Genomic DNA, 8,964 nt, shown 5'->3' on the forward strand with positions numbered 1-8,964 from the left:
ATCAAACACACTTTGCTCTATACTTATTTAAATTTAAATTTATCTTGATCTCAGCCACGAAACTTGGATCTGGACTCAAAAGAAGACTTCTAATCAATAAAGTGGTGTCTTCTTACCGTTTTATGCTGCGCAGCTTGTAATTTTTGAGTCCAGGAATCCAGGCCCCGTCACCTCAACCGGAGTCGTCTTTTCCTCCTTGGATCACGTCGAGGGTCCACCAATTTAAAGGAACTCAAATCTCTTTCCTGTCTAATGAGTTCTGCGCATTCGTTTGATCCAAGGAAGAGTGACATTTTAGAATTAAGACAGTCAATTTATTAATAACAAAGTATGATTACCAAAGTAGGCCTTACAAGACCTTAAATACAACAGTTAAACAAAGAAATGCAAATTATTCAAATTGTTCAGAAATACCACAGTTCCAGCGCTTGGTCCAGTCTCTGTCAGTCATCCTGGCTCACCCAGGTCCTCCCAGAGAGTGGCACTTAATCTTTAGATCGTCTCGTCTTTTAAAGCCCTCAAAACACTCAAGACACTCCCATCATAAGTTAAGTTCCCCAAATCTGACTCCATAATGAACAACAGATGTTGTTTGATCTGATCACTAATCTAAACAAAGAATCTCCTGACCTCCTTCATACCTGTTATCTCCAACCAGGTTCGAGGGCCCTAAATTCTGTGTCTTGATACTTCAAAAGTCGGGAACATCCTTGTCTAAACAATCACAACATTTGTTACCGTGGCTTTATCCTTCCTCCCCCAATACATATGTTATCTTCACAGTCACCTTTAAGCCATGTCACCAAGGGCCATAAAAGTTAAGACACAGTTGGCCAGAGCCCCTGAGCCCTGAAACTTCATAACCCCTGCTGTAAGGAAGGGAGCGGTCGTAAAACACAACACAGGATGTTTAAGATCTGAATGAGAGATGACATTATCAATGTTTAACAGTTGATTACACAAAGGACATACATTCAACTCATCAATGGATACACCTATAGGAAAGTAATTTAGAATATGTCTTCAGTTAGAACTGTGAAGGTCTATTTCTGAATATAACCCCTATCTTTGTTGGAGATGGCCTTAAATAATAGTATTAGTAATGGAAGTTTGGGTAATTAAGACAATTGTTATGTTAGGTTGCTTCTGTATGTTTTGATAGACACATGTTGTGACCTCCTTTTGGTGGTAACTCTGTTGGTGATCTTCTAATCAGAACAATACTTAAATGGCACTGAAGAGAATCCCTCGCAGACTAGCTCACATACATGGTATTTATAATTACTAATTCAGCTTGACATTGTTCCTTGTATACTCAGAGTTACTTCTAGCACATCTTCTTCGCCTGGTTGTCTGGCATTTGTTTTAGGAGGTAACATTAAAAAAACTCCAAATCCCTCCAATTTTGTAAAAATATTGTAAAATAAAAAAGAGTGTTAACAGACTAAATGGCCCAATACCTGGACCAGTACCAACACACAACAAATATGTGGTAAGGTCATTTTAGTTAGATTAGGGAATTTGGAAAGTATCTATCCTAAATCAATTCAAGTATTTGTCTTTATTTATCTGAAGAAACGCAAGGATTACAAATACAAGTAATCTCCACTGCTATTATCTTATTGAGTGACTTTTGTGCGTTTTCCGATCAAATGAAAGGCAATAACAGATAACTCTTTGTTCTTTCTTTTTTTTTGTCTTTGGGAGTGTCTCTCTCTTCAGCCACATGCCAAAAACGAGTGGGTGTTTTGAAGCCATCTTTGTCCATGCCTCTGCTACATGATGTTGATATGAGGTCTCAACACGATCACTCCTCCTCAGTAGACAGCAAAGACCTTCATTGTATCGTGGACAATGATGGTCTTCTTTGGGGATCTCTGGAGTTGGGCTAAACTTTGGGAAAGCCCCTGGACAAAGAACAGGAGACATATTGAGGGATGCCAGCTGCCCATCACAAAATGGAGGACTGACTGAATTGTTGACTTGTTTGTTTTGTTTCAGAGCAAAGCCGTCCAGCCTTTGCTCTGCTCGCGCACCCTGTTCCTCTTTCAGAGAGGAAGCAGCCCACACAGTCATAATTGGAATCACGCAACAGCTCTTTTCGTTCCGTTGAGCCCAGCACTTGAGCTGTCACGAGACATCAGTTCAGTGTGAGAGAACCAATGTGTGTGCAAGATGTTGAACAAACGAGGTAATTTAAAGCCACATTAACTTTGATCTTTTATGACGCTTTTGATTAAACACTGACTCCAAAGAACCTCTAATTATCACCTCACTGTTGGGGTCAGAGCTCTCAGTCACGAAATGCATTGTTGCTACTCCCTAGTAAACCATCATTTCACAGGCTGACTAGTTGTTGGTCTTAATAACATTTCTGCCAGAGACCAACAATACAACAAAAAGTGCAAATGTATAGTGTCTACTAACTAGTGATTTCAATGAATTAACTAAACTAAAAAGTCAATAGCAGGGACTGCGTTTTTACTGACACAACAACCAACTCAGGTTTAAGAGAAAGTATAAAATTGTTGTTCTTGCTGTCTATGTTCTCAGGACCTTAAAAACATCTACAACCTACCTCGCCATGCACCTACACCTATAAGAATCACCTGGGAACGCATTCCTAAACATTCTTAGCTTAAAAAGTAGCTTCTAGAGGCAAAATTCTAAGACAATTCTAAGAATAAGTTTCTTAGAATTCCCCCCAAAAGTTAAGTGTAGATTCTAGTCAAGATAAAAGCAATATCTGAAAAATCTGAGTTCTTAAAGTGATAATTCATCCAAAATTCAAACTTTGAACACCCAGAGGGAAACCCTAGGGTTATAACAAAAACATCCTGGGAGGCTTAACCAGTCTGCCACAACGGCTTTGCAAAACTCTGCTGACCCCTTTACTTCTTTGCGAAGGCCCCTGCAACACAAACTTAGATGACACTAACTTCAAAGGCCCCGCGAGCACCTGACTGAGAAAGCAAGTGAACCAAGTCGAGAGCTACTATGGATAGACAGGGCAAAGACTTAATGAGTCAAATGACAACTCTCGCCAAACATGACCACCTTCTGCAAAGTCTCACCAAGTCTATTCAACAGATATCTGATGCAGTATCTAAAGTTCCCCAGGGTCATCTCCATCTCCTGCCGTGCCACTCCAGTATGTGGAGCCCCGACTTCGAACCCCTCCCAGGTATGACGGCAAGCTCAGAGGCTGCTTGGGCTTCCTAACACAATGTGAACTAACTTTTGAACTCCAGCTTAGCGGCTACCAGACTTCAGCAAAGTTGCATTTATAGTCACATTATTAGAAGCTTAAGCTCAGGAGTGGGCGACCGCAGTTTGGAAGAAGGAGGGGCCTGAATGCTCAAACTTTAAAGATTTCTCTGATCTTATGCTGAGAGTGTTCGACCCACAAACTATTCAAGGTAGTCACAGTGTGGCAGATTATGCCATAACGTTTCGACACTAACTTCCGAGAGTTAATGGAATGAGGCTGCCTTAGTATCAGCATTCCATCATGGCCTCACAGACCCTATTAAAGATGGCCTTGCTGCAATTGGCTGCCCTAATAACCTAGACTATTTAGTTGAACATGCCACACGTTTGGATAAAAGGTTGAAAGAGTGTCGTAGGGACCAATTACCTTTAAAAAATGTGTGTGGGAATACAGGTTTACCTTCAGCAGCACCTGAGCCCTTGCAGATTGGCCGCACCCAGCTCTCACCAGAGGAAAGGGAACGGAGGAGGCTACATTTACTGTGGTCGGCCGGGCCATTTCCGGAATTCCTCTGACCGGAGAAGGTTGTGATGGGAGCAACTCCTAAACCCGATGATCAAGGAGTCCACCCTCCCATCTCCATCTGCCGGGGAACAGCCAGCTTCTCTTGTCAGGCCCTGGTAGATTCTTGAGCAGAGGGTAATTTTTTTAGACTTTAACCTTGCTAACAAACTTAAGATTCCCCTCGTTTCCCTTAAGCACTGCCTCTCTGTTATGGCCCTAGATGGACATAGCCTTTGCATCTCCAATCCGACCCTCACCAAGAAGAGATCGCCATTTACCTTATTAGCTCTCCTGAGTTCCCTATAGTTCTAGGCTACCCTTGGCTTTGTCGCCACAATCCAACTATTGACTGGAGTCAGCGAATTGGGGGCTTACTTGCCATGCCACTTGCCTGTTCTGCCCCCTGAGCCAATCGACCTTCAGAGTTATCCAAAGTCCCTGCCGAGTACCTAGACTTGAAAGAGGTTTTAGACAAGGCACGAGCCTCTAGCCTTCCCCCTCATAGGCCCTACGACTGCTCCATTGAATTGTTATCGGGAACCACTCCCCTTAGAGGTCAGATATTTTCTCTATCCCAGCCTGAACGAGCAGCCATGGACTTCTACATCCATGAGTCATTGTCCAATGGATTCAATTATCGAAGGCTGACAAAATGACACAATGGTGATGTGCGCAATTGCTACCCATTACCGTTAATGTCTACAGCCTTTGACCTTCTCAAGGGTCAGCGATCTTTACAAAACTGGACCTGCGCAACGCCTACTAGCTTGTTTGCAAAAAAGAGGGTGACGAATGGAAGACGGCCTTCAATACTCCCTCAGGCCAATACGAATATATAATAATGCCCTTTGTTCTAACCAATGCTCCCGCAGTTTTTCAAGCTCTGATTAATGATGTCCTTAGGGACATGATTAACAGGTATGTTTGTTTATCTGGATGATATTTTTATTTTTTTCAAAGATGGTTGATAAACATTTTTCCCATGTGAAGCAAGTCCTCCAAAGACTACTCCGGATCAATCTTTATGTCAAACCTCAGAAATGTGAATTCCATGTATGGAGAATGAGGTCAGGACCTTAGTGTTAGCCTGTTCTGTGTGCTCCAGAAGCAAGATGCCCCTGGTCCCACATATCCCTGGACTTCGCCACCAGCCTGCCTTATTCCCAAGATAATACTGTGATTCTTGTTGTGGTCGATTGGTTTTCTAAGACCTGTCGATTAATTCCTCTGAGTCAACTCCTTAGTGCACTGGAGACTGCCAAACTAAACTAAACTCGGACTACCACAGGACATGGTGTCAGTTCGAGGCCCCCAGTTCTCCTCTCCGGTGTGGCAGGCCTTCTTCAAATTGGTGGGTGCCACTGCCAGTCTCTCCTCTGGCTTCCATCCAGTCCAACGGGAAACTAAGAGGTTGAACCAAGATCTGGAAACCACCCTACAGAGCTTGGCTATGAACATCCCTTCTTCTTGCCTCCCTTTTGCTGTATTAATATTAATATCAATCAACGACAACTCAAACAGGCACTTTGCTGTGTTGACTATAAAACCATGCTCATCCTGTATCCAAAAACCTGAACATATGAGACAAATGCATCAGCAGACGTACCTGCCACCAAAATGTCTCCCAAGCACTAAGTCCATCAAGCGCTGAAAAGTTTGTGCTGTGGTGTGTTGGGGTGGAAATGTGTCCAAGAGGAGTGTCAACAGGTTGGACAGGTTGATCAGGAGGGCTGGCTCTGTAGTTGGAATGAAGCTGGACTCACTGGTGACAGTTGCTGAGAGGAGATCATTGAACAAACTACTGTCCATCATGGATGATGACAGTCATCCTCTGAGCACTGTCATCAGTGAGCAGAGAAGCAGAATGAGTGCACGAATGCTCCTACCCAGGTGCAAAACAAATAGACTCAAGGACTCATTCATGCTTCGGGCTATTAAATTGTACAATTCTGAGTTTGGGGGCAGGAGTTGAGTGAAAATATCTGGATGTTCTGTTCTATGTTAGTCTATGTATCCTTTGTCTTTGTTATTTTTCTTAGATATGTTCTTTATCTTTATCTTTAGACTTAGATTGTGTCATCTTGTTCTTTCTCTTTATGTTCTTTTTCTTATTTTATTTCGATTTATTTTTTATGAAAGATTTGCTGTATTTTCTGTGGCTATTGGAAAAAAACAATTTTAAACAATAAGGTTTTACCTTACCTTACCTTACCTTACCTTAAGGCTGAACGGCATTTGTAGGCACTCATTGAAGGTTGAAGAGGAGTCTATGGCTGTTGGATAAGAAAATATATCTTTACCAGATGAGGAAAGGATGTTTTCATTTGCCTCGAACATGTCAAAATTTACCTCGTCACTAATGTGGCAAGACGAGGAAGGCAGAGACAAGTATAATTGAGAGTATTTATTGATTTATCATTAGATGCTCTACACATGAAATATATAAACTTCTGGGACACATCCTTTCCCATAATCCACAACTTCACTCATTTTCTACTCACCCTTATGTCAGCTAAGGATTGGGATTATTAAAGTAATCAACTCCTAAATTATTGGTAAAGATGTATATCCGTTGTAATGTAGCCAGTGGTGCTCATCCTCCTCTTCCTCCAAAATGAATCACTTAAAAACATCCAAATACCTTGATACTGCTTGTCTGTAACATCCATCTTGTATTGAAGCCTCAACATTGTTCCAGAAAAACTTAAACAATTCAAGTAACATAACCATCACCAGACCTTATTAAACTGAATTATTATTTTCTCCATTAGTTTCTTATTTAACCATACATCATCTTTGGATTTTGAATTGTTTTGCGCTACATTGTCAATAAATAGGCACTATAGGCCTCTGCAGACGCTTATACTGTTATACATGTTTTTTGTACAGTCTTACAGACACATCAAAAATTAATAAAAATATTTCTTTCAAAACTTTTTTCTCTTGAAAAATGTTTGCTGACGGTCATCAAGCACTGACAGCAGTGTTTTCTGGCAAAAGGTATAATCTGTTTCTGTAAAATGTGTATTCTTTCAATCTTATCTGGCATTGAATGAATAATAACCATGTCTTGAACACGCTGTTTTTTTGCTTTATTTTTGGTGTTTCTGCCAGCATTGTCAGCTTCAGACTAAATAAAAAATAAAAAATATTACAAATTCACCACAAGTTATATATAACTGGAAAACATTCTTCCTCTGAAGATGTGTTTGATACAGCGAAGGCGTCGACAATAGAACTTTTATTTAATCACACTCAACTTGTGGTCACTGTGTGTGGCATCAATGTGTGAGTCAGCATCATCACACAGTGAGAGAACGCAGCTCTGCTCATCATGCCATGTGAGCAACTAACCTCATCTTGGGCCTTCACACACGAAAGGTCTGTTGAGAGGGCACCGGGGGTCCAACTCTACGTCTGAGAACATGAGAAAACTAAGCAATCTCAGATGTCAATGGTGGGATACAATTATCTCAATGTAGCAAGAACATTTGATGGCTGGAGGTCTTGCAGAGGAGAGTCTGAGTGTACTCTCCTGCAACATGAGATTGTTTTCCACCACATGCCAACAGTCTTCATCATCAAGTTTGCACAGGTTCCTCTACACAACCTACACTTTCTTTTGGGCAACACATTTCTATTAATGCAGATCATACTGCCATGCATTGAAGATGTTGCTGTTTTGTTGTGGTCAAATTACAGTTATCTTGCTCAAACATGACTATTAAAAGGTTAATACCAATATAATGCAATCCACTGTCCTAAATCATGACCCATGTGTGACTGGTCTAATGTGCAACACTGGCAACACAATGCTGCATAGAAGTGTCTTTGGCATTAGTCAACTAATACGGCAGAATTGTTCTCAAAGCCTGTAAAGAGCTCCCTGTGAGCGGCTGTTGTTGTTTAGAACAGTTAACACCTTATAGCTGCAGTGTAGTGTGCACAGCACTGAGGGCCTGAGGGCGGTGTTTACATGGAAACAGAGCTTTGCAGCTTCCCTCTGTGAGGAAGTGATGGGCCATGATGAGTCTATGATGATGAAGAGGAGGCCCTGCTAGCGTGAACAGGATCAAGTGGAGTCTTGTTAAGCGACAGGAAAGCCTTTGTGTTCCCCCTGATGCACTGGAATGGCAGCAGCAGAGGTCATGTGAATTGTCAGTGTTGATCAGAGCTGGTGTGAACGCCTTTGTTGCGTTAAAACAACACATCAACAACACAGTTAAAGACTGAGGATACAATTAGAGATGCACACTTGAGTTCTCTAATGAGATTCATTATCCTGGAGTTTTAATGACTCACTCTGATCCCTAATAGTTCGGGGGATTTAATAAATAGAAACCATGTGTACGAGGGGATACCTCCCATTTTACCACTACTGTAGAAGATCTACATAGAAATGTAATTTACACCAAGACAGCATGAAGCTTGGTCCTTATCACAAACCCGACTGCCCACTTGACGATATCCCCATACTGATCTGGCAAGCCGTGGTGAACTTTGACCTGGGGGTGAGAAGTTCATGAGAGCAGTACAGTCATTATGTGTCCATGAGGCCTCCACAACAGCCGTATAGTACTGGTCACATTTAAGAGTCTTCACTGAACACAAAGGGGGATGAGGATGAGAAAATTAAGTCCATTTGCTTTGGTTGACCGTCACTCACCTCATGGTCACCTCATCTTAATCTCATTACTGTTGGGACTAGTTTACCTCAATCCCAAAGATTATACTAGAATTAAAAAGATGGCCTGAGACATCTGTGTACCTCAGTTCTTGCACACCACACAAGAATTGACAGAATTGTTCTGCAGCTTTTTTTACTCTTGAGCAGTTTTACATTTAGTATATTAGTAGACTAGATGTGTGAAAGAAAAATATCACACGCAATTTGTAGATTCACTATGAAATCTGATATGAATGGGCATAAATATCAATCAGGGAAGAGAAAGTAAAACATTTCAAATGGTCCACAAAGATTCCTGCCTCGCTCTATATGGACAAACCAATGGTAGAGTGGTTGCCTGCAGTCCAAAAGGTTGCAGGTTCAATCCCAGCTCCAGACAAGCTTGTGTCGTTGTGTCCCCTGTGTCCCGCGGGACTAATAAGGGATTCTAAAAATAAAAAAAAAACAATTAATGGAGGTTGGTAGATAGATGATAAATCAAGGGTCTCATTGCACAACCCTC

This window comes from Callionymus lyra, chromosome 1 (assembly GCF_982586985.1).
Source record: "Callionymus lyra chromosome 1, fCalLyr1.hap1.1, whole genome shotgun sequence".
NCBI classification, from domain to species: Eukaryota; Metazoa; Chordata; class Actinopteri; order Syngnathiformes; family Callionymidae; genus Callionymus; species Callionymus lyra.